Source organism: Mustela erminea, chromosome 4, assembly GCF_009829155.1.
Source record: "Mustela erminea isolate mMusErm1 chromosome 4, mMusErm1.Pri, whole genome shotgun sequence".
Lineage (NCBI taxonomy): Eukaryota > Metazoa > Chordata > Mammalia > Carnivora > Mustelidae > Mustela > Mustela erminea.
In genome coordinates, this window is record NC_045617.1 from 81,806,312 (window position 1) to 81,821,959 (window position 15,648).

General features: G+C 41.0%; 1 protein-coding gene across 6 annotated transcripts in view; it reads right to left on the reverse strand.

Moving 5' to 3' along the window:
- Positions 1 to 15,648, reverse strand: part of SLC35F1 (solute carrier family 35 member F1) — a 391,058-nt gene that overhangs the window by 198,954 nt on the left and 176,456 nt on the right. The gene's annotated exons all lie outside the window — the stretch shown is intronic.

Genomic DNA, 15,648 nt, shown 5'->3' on the forward strand with positions numbered 1-15,648 from the left:
ATAAAGAAGGGTTTTCTGAAGGCTGTTAATGGCCTAGACTATGTCAGTAAGCCAGGTTGTGAAATCTCCCCATGTGCCTTAAAAGCGGCCCAGCTTTTAGTATGTGCAGTATGGTTGCTGAGTTCTTCTATTAGAAAGTGAAAGCATGGATCTACCAGTTTCTTAATGTTTCTTACAGGTTCTTCTCCTGATTTTTGTGCACTTTGCTCAGGATATCCTGGCCTCAGTACACTGCCTCATATGGATTAAGAAAGGTTTACATTGCTACACCTCAACATCTCAAATGAAGTTTAGTCTTTTATGCCTTAGAATTACTGTCTTCATTCACTCAGTAAATATTTGCTGAATATCACCTGTGTGTGGGTTGCTGGTGTTCTGTCTTCTAATATATTACATTTGTCCACTTGCTTCTACCTTATGTGACTTATTCTTATTGTAAGAAAAGTTAACTCAGAATAACTCCTCTTTCTACCACACGCTCCTCTCGCAATATTTAGGTCAACTAAATAGCTCTTAATATCCCAAAGACATTGACTGATACCTCTATGGGGTTTTCCCTATGTTTTTCTTTCCAGTGCCAGAGGTACTGTCCCTAACCAGTAAAGGTTGAGCACCTGTCCCTAACCAGTAAAGATTTATATGTTCTCCAAAATCATTTTTTAAAAGATTTTTGTTTATTTATTTGTTAGAGAGAGAGAACACAAGCAGAGGGAGTGGCAGGCAGAGGGTGAAGCAGGCTCCCCACTGAGCAAGGAGTCTGATGTGGGACTTAATCCATAGACCCTTGGATCATGGCATGAGCCGAAGGCAGGCACCTAACTGACTGAGCCACCCAGGTGTCCCTGTTCTCTGAAGTTCTTACATTCTAATTGCCAGATAGTGAAACTCTAATAAAAGTTTCGTATTCAGCTGAAGGCTTGATCCTGAGCATTATTTACTTAGATTATAGTGCTTTCCTTTTTGAGTAGTAAGGAAAGTTGATATATGAGCCTTGAACAGAAGGCTATTTTTTAAAAAATTTTATTTATTTGACAGAGATCACAAGTAGGCAGAGAGGCAGGCAGAGAGAGAGGAGAAAGCAGGCTCCCTGCTGAGCAGAGAGCCCGATGTGGGGCTTGATCCCAGGACCCTGGGATCACGACCTGAGCTGAAGGCAGAAGCTTTAACCCACTGAGCCACCCAGGCGCCCAACAGAAGGCTACTATACCTCTGGCACTGGAAAGAAATAACACAGGGAAAACCCCATAGAGATTATCAGTCATTGTCTTTGGGATTTTAAGAGCTAGTATTCTGCAGTCTTTCCACTCCCAACCACATGACTATGATCAATGACCTGACATAATCACAAACCTTTGGATATATGTATTTCTTCATATGCTCCGTATCTGTTTATATCACCCATTTCTACTATGAGTAGATGAATCCCTTAAATCCAATGATCTCAAACATTCAGATTTTAGCATAAGGCTTTGCCTTACTATTTCTTATCTGAATCTCATCTTCCCTCTACAGTGATTCCCAGTAATGAGGAAGTTGTTCCTACATGTGAAGTTCCTTTTTAAATTAATCTTCTCCTTTGGTACTCTTCTTCATTAACTTTCACTATGTTTTCTAAGTTTCTTTGACTTGAAGCTGTTATAATTTATCCAGCAGGAATGACTTCAAAGGAGCATAGTCATAGAGGACTTTAGAATGATTCAAAACAAAGAAAAGCAATAAGAATTGCAATTTAATCTTACAAGAAGTTTAATTTTTCCAGTGTGAGACAATAATATACCCAGAAAATGTCAGGGAAACATAAGAAGCTAAACTCATTTCTCCATCTATGGCTTGATATAAAAAAAGAAAAAAATTAATGGATAGTAGTTGATTGATCATTTTTCACATGGGAAAACAGTATAAATGGGCTCCAAAACAATTCCCCAACCCATGTGCTAGTAATAACACAGTGCAGCAACAGACAAGGCATTTTAGGAAAAGACCGTTCTTGAGAAAAGATTCTCAAGTAATTTCCTTTCCTTTAATCATACAACCAAGGTATTTTTACACATGTACATTAAAAAGTATCTACAAATAAACAAAAAGGAATCTGCAAACAAGGACCTCTTAGCACTTTTAGCATTTTTGAGGATCTTCCACATCTTAAGGAGTTTTCTGGCCTCTCCCACCACAGGGGACTATGGATATACAGGCAGACTGTCTCAGAGCCCAAGACAGTGATAAATCACCATTTATAAAATCTACCGTGACTCCTTCATATTCTTAAACCAATTTATCCAGAAGTAGCTTAGGCACTGGCATCAATATGATGACTGTGACAAACAAGTCTTGATCATGATAAAATCTCACTTCATACTTTAATTATAGAAGAACTATGGAACTAGTAAACTGGTACAGTTAAATATCAAGCTCCAGAGGGATATTATCCTGGCCTGGCAGAGCAATGAATTCTTTGTGATTTGGCAGCAGCAGAATTTTTTAATGAATCAAACATTTGAGTTGTATACAGTGTACACCAAACACAGACTATCAATCTCCAAATCATTATGTGGATTGCACACTAAAATTTTATACTGCTCATTCTTTCTGGAATGATTCAGAAAGCGCTTTAACCCATCATAGCACCTCAGGGTAGGATCTAAAGTTCTCATTGTGCCAAAACAGTGTGAGAACTAGGGGTTCATAAAGACCTACTGATAAAACTCCAGGCAAGGGTAGAATTTGCTGTAATTTGAGGGAATACTTAATTCTCTGAAAATTCTCTGAAAATATCTATAATTTTTCCCTGATCCCCAACACCATCCAAACTATCTATTTATCTATCTATCTATACTATTTATTACTATCTCTACTAATCAATACTGACAATTCTGATCACACACACACATACACACACACTTTGCCCATGTGTGTATAGGTGTGTATGTCTAATTTACACTCAAATCCAAAAGTGCCCAATATTATTTTGAAAACTTTTTTATATGTAGAAAAATTGGTCTAGTCTCTAGACCATTCTTCTTAGAACTAGGATCTATCTAAAATATTGCCCCAACGAAGAAGACAGAGTCCAACATTGACAGGCTATGTGTTCATTTTTCTAGCTTTCTTGGGCAATAAAGAAAATCTTTCCTGGTAAAGAGTTCCATTTGAGGGGCAAATAGTTAAGGAAAAATATATTTACATGTGTTTCCCAGTTCTTTCCCCAGGCTCTACTGAGTAGATATGCAGCCCAAATGAAAATGGGAGGAAAGGATTTGGATGTTGAGAGTGCAGGATTTAGAACACGGAACAGAAAATAGAGCAGTAATGGAGGGAATTGTTGGAAAGCAGGCATGAGGTTTTTTTGCTTGCTTGTTTTCATTTTGATTTTCTTTTTCGAAAGCACAAACTTAGCAACTGTAAATATTTATAGGAAGGATCTAGTTTTTTGGTCCACCCATTCTTTCATTTAATAGACATTTCTTGAGCATCTTCTATATAACAGACATTGTTCTAAGCATTATAGAAGAGCAACAAATAAAACAGGCTAGATTCCTATCCATAATGAGCTTGCCATTTATTAGGGGAAAACTAATAAACAATAAGCAAATGATATTAGTATTAGTTGGTGGTAAATGCAATGAAGAAAATGATACAAAGTGATGTTAAGGGGTGCAGTGTTATTTATACAAAGTAGTGAGGAAAGGCCTCTGAAGGGAGGTGACATTTTAGTAGAGGCTGAAGTGATGAAAAAAAATCTAGTCACGAAACAATATGAGGCAAAAGCATGCAAAACAGAGGGACTCTAGGGTAGGGACACAAAAATTGGTATATCTAAAGGACTAAATGATAGCCAGTGAGTGTGGTAAATGAGGGAAAGTGGTAGAAAATAACATCTAAGAGGTAAGCGTAGCCCATCAGCCAAAGAAGGACTTTGAATCTTGTTATTTTATTCTAATCACAATAAGAATGTATTTTTTTTTAAAGATTTTATTTATTTGTTTGACAGAGAGAAATCACAAGCAGGCAGAGAGGCAGGCAGAGAGAGAGAGGGGGAAGCAGGCTCCCTGCTGAGCAGAGAGCCCAATGCGGGACTCGATTCCAGGACCCTGAGATCATGACCTGAGCCGAAGGCAGCGGCTTAACCCACTGAGCCACCCAGGCGCCCCCACAATAAGAATGTATTATAGAGTTTTCAACCGAGGGAGGGGCATGATGTTATTCAAACTTTATGACAATCAGTCTCCCTATTGCATGGAGATGGATTATAGGAGATCAAACAACAACAACAAAGTAAAATCTGTTAGAGGGCTCCTAGTGTGGTACATGTAAAACAGATATAGCAGTGAAATGGTGAGGAGTGATCAGACTTCGCTTACAGTGGTTGTAAAGTCAATAGTTCCTGCTGACAGATTGTATGGCTGTGAAAGAAAAAGAACAAGGGTGTCTGAGGACTTTTCCCACAAGCATCTAGGTGGATGGTGGTGCCATTAGGAAAATGAGCCCCTTGGCTTGGTGTGGGGAGAAGAATCAAGCAATTTATGAGTTCCCGTTGAAAGAACAGCATTGACTATAATGAAAGAGGAAGGACAGTTCTTCATTTAAGGTTCTAGAGAAAGCAGAAAGATAGTATACAAACCTTACTTGGGTGGGGCGGGGGGGCATTTTTAGTTTTACGGAGTCTGCTCTTCGATTGTACAGGGAGCTTGAGGGAGAGAATGAGTATTATATTACAGGTTTGGGGGATTAACGTTAGTATTATCAACATTTAGTTGCAGGCCTGATATACTGATGGTTACTATTTTGTCTATGACATACAAGGAAGCAGAGACAGAGGGATGACTGGGATTTGAGAGTGGAGTTTCACAGACTGAGCTGAAGAGAGAAAAAGGAAGAGTGTTGCCTGGTAGTACTGAGGAGATCTTCAAGATTAGTGTGATTTTTCTTTATGAGTACTGCACTGGTCAGAAATAGGCACAAATAAAGCATATAGGCGTGTTCTTCTACAGTTCATATTCTATCTGATGGGTGTGATAAAAATTTGAGAAGAAAGGTAGGGGTGTCCTATTTTTAATAGGATTCTTGCTTGGGGTGTCTGGGTGGCTCAGTGAGTTAAGCATCTGCCTTCTGTTCAGGTCATGATCCCAGGGTCATGGGATCAAGCCCTGCATCCGGATCCCTGCTCAACAGGGAGTCTCCTTCTCCCTCTCCCTTTGTGTGCTCCCTCCCTCTGTGTGCCCTCTCTCTTAAATAAATAAATAAATAAATAAATATATATATATTTTTTTTTAAAAAGAATTCTTGGAACCTAAGATAAGCATGCTATTATAAGATGCTTGAATAATGAATTAAAGGGAATAATGAGGTAGAAAGAATGCCAAAGAATGGTCATAGTGTGACTGATGGAGCAAGCAAAGTAAAACAAAAGAAAGCTTCACACAGAGTGTGGAACAATTAAATTATTTACTTTGGAGATAGTGATGACAAGGTCCAGGAGTAAATGTAGTGTGGGTTTCTGAGATGGAGTACAGAAGGGTCAAAGAAGAGGAGATAAACAGGTGAAGGAACTGAGGTCCAGGCTGTTCAGTGGGTCACTCCTGTGGACACGGAGGTGAGGATGGAGACTGACTTCATTACCAAAATCTTTTTTCTTTTTTTAAGGATTTTATTGATTTGACAGAGAGAGAGATATAGAAGAGCAGGAATACAAGCAGGGGGCTGAGCAGGGAGCCTGATGCGGGGCTCGATTGCAGGACCCTGGGACCATGACTTGAGCTGAAGTCAGACACTTAATGACTGAGCCACCCAGGTGCCCCCCAATTTACCAAAATGAATGAGCAAGACTGGGGGGGGCAGACAATAGCAAGAAGGTGGGAGAGGGGCAGTATTAGTTAATGGCATGTCCACAAGAGAAGGGTTGGGCCATAGCTGGACACAAAGAAACAGCATAACAGATCTACTGTGTCACTTTGAGGAACCGCAGATGTGAAATAATACTCGGCTACAGTTTGAGAAGACTATAAGAAAAGTAGTGTCTTGAGGAGGAAGCCAAGTGGAGTATCAGAAGGCTTTGAGAACGAGCTGTGGAAAGAAAGATGGGAAAGGATCTGGGAAGCCATAATGGAAGGAGTCAAGAAGAGGAGGAGCAAGGATGTCCATGTCAGGACAAAAATGCTTGGATCGTGGTTCCAGTACAGAACGAACAGGTCTGGACTTGGAGGGGAGGAGTTATTCTGTAGGCTTTAGACAGAGAAGAGAAACAGGCAGATTCAGCCTTAAGGATCTTTTTAACTTGGAAGGGCATTAGGCCAAAGAACTAAAAATCACTAGGAGCTGGGTGACATTGGTCCAAAGCTTTGAAGTTCCTGTCTTCAGTAGCTATACTGAGAGTTTTTAGAATAATGTATTCTTTTTACTCTCAGTTGTTTATTTATTTACTTAAAAAATAATATTAGGGATTATTTTACCTCTCCCTTTATACGTTTTGGTTATGATACAACTTCTATTGTGGCTGAACCTGAGAAATGAATCACAACTATCACAAATAATATTACTAAAACTTACAAAATTCTCCACAAGTAAATAAAGAAAAGTAGCTAATATTTACTAAGCATTTATTATGAGTCTGGCACTGTTCTTCATGAATCCTCTAAAGTTCAAAAGAATCCTATGAACCCAATATTATTATTTACATTTCACCGACGCTGTAGCTAAGAATTAAGGTGGTTCAATAGTTTGCCCAGGGCCTTACAGCCAATAATAGTAAATTTGACCCTGGTCAGTCGTATTCTAGAGTGTAATGTTAGACAGCTGCTGGACCAGGCTAGACACGCAATCTAAGTTTTTTTTTTTTTTTTTTTTAAGATTTTATTTATTTGACAGACAGAGATCACAAGTAGGCAGAGAGACAGGCAAAGAGAGAGAGAGGAGGAAGCAGGCTCCCCACCGAGCGGAGAGCCTGATGCGGGGCTCAATCCCAGGACCCTGGGATCATGGAAAGACAGAGGCTTTAAGCCACTGAGCCACACAGGTGCCCCACACAATCTAAGTTCTAAACATACCACTGGAGTATTTAAATACTTGAAAAATGTTAAAAAAAGAAAGAAAAAGAAAAGTAAGGAAGGAAGTGATAAGGGTCAGGATGCCCCAGAGTACAGCACCTTGATATACTGAGTATTTTAAACTAAAGGAGTTTGAGAAAACAGCAGAAGGAGGAAGGTCACCCTGATCTTTCCCTGCCCTGTTCCACTGAAACAGGTTAAAAAAAAAAAACAAAACCCATTATGTGAGAGGTACCCTCCCGATACCCAGAGAAAAAAAGCAGCCAAGTCTCTGAAGACAAAGGGACTCTGGGAAGAATCCCAACAGGTCTCACCAAATTTCTTTCAGTTTACTATGCTTACCTCATACTCTTTGCCCCAACGTATTCCTCCATGACAGTCCAATCTTCATCAAACTTAAGTTTTTAAAATACTCAGTATTTAACTGTTTCTTCATTCCTTCCAAAGGTTCCTATGTCATATAGAATTTAAATAAATGTGAAGCCTTTCTCCTATTAATATGAATTTGGAAAGGAAAAGATTCTTATCACCTTAGCTCAACCAGTTCCCTCATAAGGGAGGGAGGGAGGAAGGAAGGACAGATGGACGAAAGGGGAAAAACCTGTCATGACTCCAAACGAGTACACATGCTATTTAAATGCTCCAAGGCCAGCTCTGTGACAGAACATAACAGTATTTTGGTGTGTTTACCTTTTCGGTGTAAGCTCACGAGGAGGCATCTGCTGATAAAACATAGTAATCTTAAGCTTTTTTAGGTGGCATTACTGGTTAAAAATAACTGCTGGCAGAACTGAATCATGGCAAATGGAAATGTTAAATCAAAACCATTTCAAGGCCGCCGAAACAATCCTCTGAGTCTGGACAAGCTGCACTCATAAACAAAGCAAGTTCATACCCATTGGGCTCTAATCCCTCTTTGTGGGAGAGAGGTCCACTCCCTCCCACAAAGAGAAAGGAAAGGGGAGAGAGGTGGTGACTCCCAGCTCCACACAAGCTGCCTCCCCTTGCAGAGACGGCTGGCATTTTCACAGATGAGCAAGCACACATTTGGGTTCCTTCAGCACCATGTGGTGGCCTCCCTGCCATTTCTGGAAGACCGTGTTCGACAAGGAGGTGGAATGTGCTCCCTCAGGCTTTCAGGGCTGGGCACAGGGGGCAGTGGCTTGGGTGGGCACAACCACCCACTCCACACCCCGACAGAACTGGCCTTCTACTAAGGCAGGTATCAGGGCAGGACAGCCAAATGGCACTAGTAACAATAAATGAACAGTAATAAATGAATGTACTCAGCTAGACCTTATGATCCCCAAAGCAGCAGGTCACTAATTTGACAGCTCATAAGATAAACTGGGCATTAGGATAGTGTGATTTCTAATAAGAAATATATTTGGTCTTCATCCATGGCTCCCCGTACGCAGCTCCTAAAATCTTTGTAATTTCCTAAGTAACAAGAGCTATAGGGTCAGCTTTTGTTCCCAGCTCCTTGAAATAGCTCCAGAGCAATAAAGGTGACATGAGTATTTTTGGTTATGCACGACTAGCCGCCTTCAACCATACCCGAGTATGTGTTCATGAATGACTCCTGAAGAGTCCCTATGGATGGAGGCCGGTTGCCAGGGGGAACCAACCACGTGATCAGAGGGCTGGAATTTTCAGTCTCACCGTGGTCTCCCCACCTCCCCAAGATCTGGGGAAGGGAGAGGGACTGGAGTTGAATCAGTCACCAACTGCCAACAACTTAATCAATTACACCTATGTAATGAATGAAGTTGAGAGAGCTTCAGGGCTGCTGAACACATGGAGACACTGGGAGAACACTGCTCCCACAGAGCTTGGCAGCTCTGAGCCCTTTCCTCTACATCCTGCTCCACACTTCTCTTCCCGCTGGATGTTCATCTGTAGCCTTTAATTGTATCTTTTTATAATAAACCTGTAAACATTAGTGTTTCCTAGAGTTCTGCAAGCCAATTCTAGCAAATAACTGAACCCCTGAAGGGGTGGTGGGAACCCTGACTTATAACCAGTAAGCAAGATGGATAGTGACAACCTGGCATCTGCAGTGGAGACTGTGCTGTGAGGCTGAGCTCTTAACTTATGGCATCTGATGCTAACTCCAGGGAGACAGTGTCAGAGTGGAATTGAATGAACTGTAGGACACCCAGCTGGTGTCACAAAATTGCTTGATGTGTGGAAAACCTTTCCACTGGGTATCAGGAGTGTGATAGTAACATGTGAGTAAAGGAAAATACAGAGTGGTTTTCCAAGACAGCCAATAACTTTTAAAGTCAATGAAAATTATTTGCATGCTTCAATGTTGCATTAGCAATATAGTTACCTGATAGTCAACATATTCTTCCTGAGAGGCCCATACTGCGTTTCAGGTACCACACAGGTGTATGTTCCTTTATTTATTTATTTATTTATTTAAAGATTTTATTTATTTATTTGACAGACAGAGATCACAAGTAGGCAGAGAGGCAGGCAGAGAGAGAGAGGGAAGCAGGCTCCCCGCTGAGCAGAGATCCCGATGCAGGACTCGATCCCAGGATCCTGAGACCATGACCTGAGCCGAAGGCAGAGGTTTTAACCCACTGAGCCACCCAGGTGCCCCTGTTCCTTTTTTTAATCTCCAAAACAGCCTTCGTAGATCTTAGGATCACCCCAGTTTCACAAACAGATAAATGGCGGTTCAGAAAAGTAAACAACAACAACAACAACAAAGACTTGTCCCAGACTATTAAGTACAAAGCAAAAGTATTAGGTACAAATGTAGGTCCAGGCAGATACAGAAGTCTGTTTCCCTTCCATTCCTGTGACTACCTGGCGTCATATCTGGCTGGGTTAATTGAGAGCTTCCTTCACAACTTTCCTTCTGGATTGAGACCCATGCCTCTTAGGGAAAGATCTTCCTTCCTGCCAACACTGGATTTGCATCTGGCTGATGAGGACAGACCTCCAAAAGGAGAATTCAGAAAGAACAGGAGGAATTAAGCCTCAAAGCCCACGGATGAGCTCTTGAGGCACAGCAGTGGCTGCTTTCTCTACATCTGAAGCAACTGATTTCAGAGCAAAGACTGCAGTGCCATGATGTAAAAGTGTCACTCAGCATCCACGGACATTCTGAATTCCTCATTACCTAGAGCTGTCAACTTATAAACAAAGCTGGTTGTTGCATCTGAATACTAACCCATTCTTTTTTTTTTTTTTTCCTTAAAAAAAAAAAATTATTTCTTAAAAAAAAAAAAAAGCAAAAGCCCTTTGTTATTGTGCACCAGTTTATGTTGCTTAAACCGGCAGTGTAGGGGCCAAGGGCACGCTGCCCCAAGTTGGGCCACTTTGGCATTAAGAGTATTTTGAGTGAAAAAGCAATCAAAACCCAGTGGATTCAGAAAAAGCTCTTTGTCTCCCCCCTCAACCGCCTAACAGAATTTAAATAAAGAACCTACTGTAGGAAGAGAACTAGCATCTTAGATAGTGACATTATACCATGAACTTGGTGTGGCAGAGGGAGGAACCTGGCAAGGCCTATCTGATCAAAGCCCTCGATGTCCCATTGTTCCTGAATGGCTCAGCAAACATTTGTTTACCAGACATTTACTTTTTCATATCCTGTGAATTTCATTCCCTTCTTTTGAAGTCCCAGATCCCTACCCCCTTCTCCTTAGTTCAGAATGACATATACACTTCATTTTGCCTAGCTGTCTTTGGAATCTCCATGTCTGTGTCAATTACTTGTACCTACAAAATTATATCTGATTTTCTCCTATTAATCTTTCTTATGTCAATTGATTCTTAGTCCATCTAGAAGGACCTTGAAGGGCAGTATAAATTCTTCCTCCCCAACAGTAGCACGGGACCTAAATGGAGAAGCACGGTGGTTTAAAAGCCGTCCTAGTGATCATAAAACCCCACCCCTCTCAGACTTCCAGGTAATGAATGATGAGTAAACGGAGGATGCCAACAAGAAGACAAAACCAATCAATCTGGCAAACATCCAAGACACTCAGATGCATACAGACAAGCAAAATTAAGCATTCCTTCACCTTTTCCCCTTTTCTACTGCAAATCCTGATTTCATTCAGATTTGAGGGACTTAAATTTTAGAGAAAAGAGGGCTCGAACGTAATAGGAAATCCCATGTTTTGAGTGAGTTATAAACATAAATGGGCAATGTTCCTTTTTTTTTTTTAATAACAGCCAGCCCTTTAAAATAAAAGTCTCCATCCATGCATAACGTGCTTCCTTCAGAGCTCACCCCAGCCTTTATACCTCCTTGCTATTTTCTCATTTGCTTGCTCTTATTTGGAGAGACATACATTAATGGCATACAAGCAGATTTTATGGAAGATTGCTTCTTCTGATGTTTTACTCTCCCCTCTCCCATCCACCCCTCATTATTTTTCATTCTAGAAGCCCCTTGGAATTACAACCGCTCTGTCCCTCTATTATTTGTAAGTTCTTCAGTTCAGTCTTTAGTTCCTAGATATCCATTCTTTTCAAAGACAGACTTGGTTAACTCAAGCATTTTCTCATTTACATGTGAAGCAACCCCAATTCACAAGCACTGTAATTTACATGTTGGGCGCATAAAGGCTTCACAACTGCAGAGTCTTGTGGCCTTCAATTCACACAGCAAAGACTCACTCCCTTGCTATGGAGTTTGTGTTTGGTTTGTCTGCCAGAGAGTTCATTGCAAATTGCCATGTTGTGCTCACCGGCAGCCTCCACCACTTAGAGCTCTCTAGCTTCCTCCTAATTTAGACACTCTCGCCGGTGTCACCTTTCCTGATTTAGTGCTTGGTGATTTGAAGAAATTCCAGGAGAAAATTCTTTCCCTTTCTGTGACACTCAGAATTCTGCCTAGCATAGAAACAGTGCTGCTGACCTAAAAGATGTCATAAAAGTCACTTCTGAGCCTGCATCCTGACTCTGACACCCTCCTCTGCTGTGCTTTTGTGTAATAAAGAACTTGGCTGGCCTTTGTCCCCAGTTCCTGGGAGGTAACCTCTAAACCCTTGAAATTTCCCTAGTGAATGCAGTGTCTTTGTTATTCATGGTGGGTCTCAGGACCACACCTGACATTTTATGTTAATGAGGTTACTCAGACAGGGATGTGGCCACACCAGAAAGACCAAGCTTGTGATTAGAGAGCACTGAGGATTTGAGCTACAAGATATCAGCCCTACCTCCAGGCAAGAGAGGAGGACTGGAGACTGAGTTCAGTCATGTGGCCAATGATTTGATCCATCATACCTAAATAAAGAAATACCCAATAAAATCTCTGGACATCACAGTTGGAGGGAGCTGCCCTGGTTGGCAATACATTTGAGTATCTTCTACTTTGATATGGAGAGGATAGCACAACCCTGAAGACAATGGAAGCTTTACAGCTTCTCCCTCACTGCCTCTTCTTTAAACTGTTTCTAATTGGTACGTTTTTGTTATGATAAAACTGTAATTGTTAAGTGGAGTATCTTCCTGAGTTCTGTGAATTATTCAGTGAATTATTGAAATTAATTAAGAGATTCCTTAAGGACTCCCAAACTAGTCAGCTAGTCTGAAATGAGGGTAGCCCTGGAGACTCTTCAACTCTTATGCAAGGCTGTGCCCCTGACCTTGAGTTTGGCTAACTCTGGGTGGCTTTCTTAGTGGTCTACTTCATTCAAAATTGAGGAACAGTTTTGTTAAGGTGTATGAAAGGCCCCCTGCTCAGGTGATGAGCACAAAACAGTCCTGAATAAGTTAAAAGCAAGTCCAGGTTTTGGCACCTGACATCCTTGATCCAAATCCTGCCTCTGTTATTTACAGCTTGAATGACCTTGGGCAAGTTATTTAAACTCTCTGTGCTTCTGATTCTTCATTTATAAGAGCATAATAACAGCAATACCTACCACACTGGGTTGTTGCGAGAGTAAGTATGTTACACATGTAAAATGCTCCTAAGTGCTCATAAATAAATGTTACTTACTATACACAAACTAATGCATTGTTTTTTTTTTCTATTAACATTAACCAAGAAGCAAGTGATACTAACGTGCTTTATCTTTTATTTACTACAATATCAAATCACAGGTTCTAGCCATTTAACCAAAAGCTGTTTTATTGTTTGCTAGAGGAATATGTGTGAATTCCTCTCCAACCCACTCATGTATGACTGTGAACCATAGCCACTCATAGCCACTCATCTTCTCCCAATGCATGCTGTACAAGGTGGGAATCTGCAGATGCAGAAGGCTCTAGAAGGCTTAATTCATGGCTGACCTCAGATGTGCCCTTGAACACCAGGTTATTTTCAGCCTGGGGTTACTCCCTTCAGCCTCCTCGGCAGTCAGTTCTATCTACATGAGAAACTGCATGCCTGAGCATTTCAGGCTCTGAGGGTCAGCTGTAAACACTAAGTAAAGGGATTCTGTTGGGCAGTAAGAGGAAAGAGAGGGAGTGAGAAAGAAATGCATGTCTTCTCCTTGGCTATATACCCTCCCTATATGACATGTGTAGCATCTAAATCAGTAGTTCTCAAAGCAAAGTTCCCCAACTAGCAAGCACTATCAGACCTACTAAATCAGAAACTCTAGGAGTAGAGTCCAACAACCTATTTGGGGGGTGGGGAGAGCAGGGGAGAAGGAAGGGAAGAGGGTGACAAGAGGGAAAGAATCCCAAGCACATTCCATGCTGATCACAGAGCCCAGCGTGGGGCTCAATCTCACAACCCTGAGATCATGACCTGAACCAAATCCAAGAATCAGACGCTTAACCAACTGAGCCACCCAGGTCCGCCTCCATCCACCTGTTTTAACAATACTTCCCAGTGATTCTGTTGCTCAAGTTTGAGAACCACTTTCCTAAATAATTTCATCATACTATGTGGGGTTGCCTTGAGATCACAGAATCTTTGTCTTTGTAGCACTGCCACTCTCACCACCAACCTGCTGAACTCTCTCTCACCTCTGGGGTAAACAGCTCTGTCCCTCACACCATGAGCATACTTCGCTCCAAACTTTCCTTCGCCCAGCTTCCCTACCAGAGTTATATTTCCTGATGCTGTTTTCTCTCTTTGATTCATAGTCCATTTCAAGTCATCTCTCAATATCCACAGATAGATTTAGGGGCAGCATGAAGCAGGAACCCCAGAGAATAAGTCAAACCCAGTGGTGAGAAAATGAAGGGAACCAGGAAGAGACATATTGAATAGGGACAAGGAACTTTCCCCTTCTTCGACTCTTCACATGTGTTATTAATAAAATATAAAAATAAACATGTTGTCTTACTTCTCTACATCAATAATACCTTTTGTCTTGAGTAGTACAAGTAATATTTGACCTCTAGTCATTTTACTCAAGGGTATATTACTAGATACATTAGTTTAGTCATCGAATAAGGAATATACTGGAGAGGATATAGGCAATGGGAACATCTAACCATGAGCTGAAAGCCCGTGAAGAATGCTATCTGGATACAAAGAGAAGATGTAGAAAAGACACAAGACAGGAGTCAGAAAAAGAAGGAAAAAGTCATCAGAGGTATAAAGAAAGGAAAGCCAGTAGGAAAACAGTGGGTCTCCTTGCAGTGGGGTACTTTAGCTATCTTCATTCCTGGTGCACAATGCATGAGGCTTACTGGTTCAAGAAACTGGATTACCATGGACAAGATGGGACAGTGGAAATCATGCCAGCACTAGACTCGGGTGACCGTGATTCTGATCCTAGCTTTCCCACTTATTGGTTATATGTTCTTGTTGAAGTCATCAAGACATTCTAAACTTCAGTTTTCTTAATTCAGGAGGAGGATAAAAGCCTTACCTACCTCAAAAGGTTGGTGTGAAGACCAAAGTAGGCATGTATATGAAAATGCTTTGCAATCAACCTATACAATTGTGAAGTAAGTAATAACATAGTTGTGAAGTAATAACATAAAGCTCATGAACATGTAGATTTTTGACTGATTTGTTTGTTGCATCCCCAGCACCTAGAACTGGGCTGGCACATAACAGAACCAAAGTACTCTTGTTATTATTTAACAGTACTGGTATCAGTGTTAATTTTCTATTCACGCTGTGTTAAAGCACAGCACATGGGAGATATATAGACCCATCTGTCTTATTTTTAGAAAGGAGACACTGGATACTTGGAAATAAGCCTGTTTATAAATAGATGTGAGACAATTAAGGAATACCTAGACCACACCTACTCACTTAGCAAGACAGGAAACTTCATTCTAGAATAATTACTTGGTAACTGGGAATTGTCTTGGATGATTACCACAGATTTAAGCTCGGTGCTGTTTTTAATAGATTAGTGTACTTTGTTTTATTGGTAGGAAGAATGAGCACTGTGGCATTATCAGCTGTTGCTGCTGGTGTTGGCAGCAAAATAATTCTCTAAATGAAATCTGTGATTTGAATACACTCTCCCGTATAAATCAGTCTTCACAGAAAAATATCACTCTGTCAGAGTCAGCTCTGGCTGTGCACTCGAATGTCCCGTTGTTGACAGCTGACATTTAGACCAAAATGGCTTCCCCTGCCCTCCAGGTTCACAAAGAAAAGAGACGGAGATAAATATACACCCCCAAGACATAAGTGACTGGAAACCTCCTGAAAGAGAGGAAA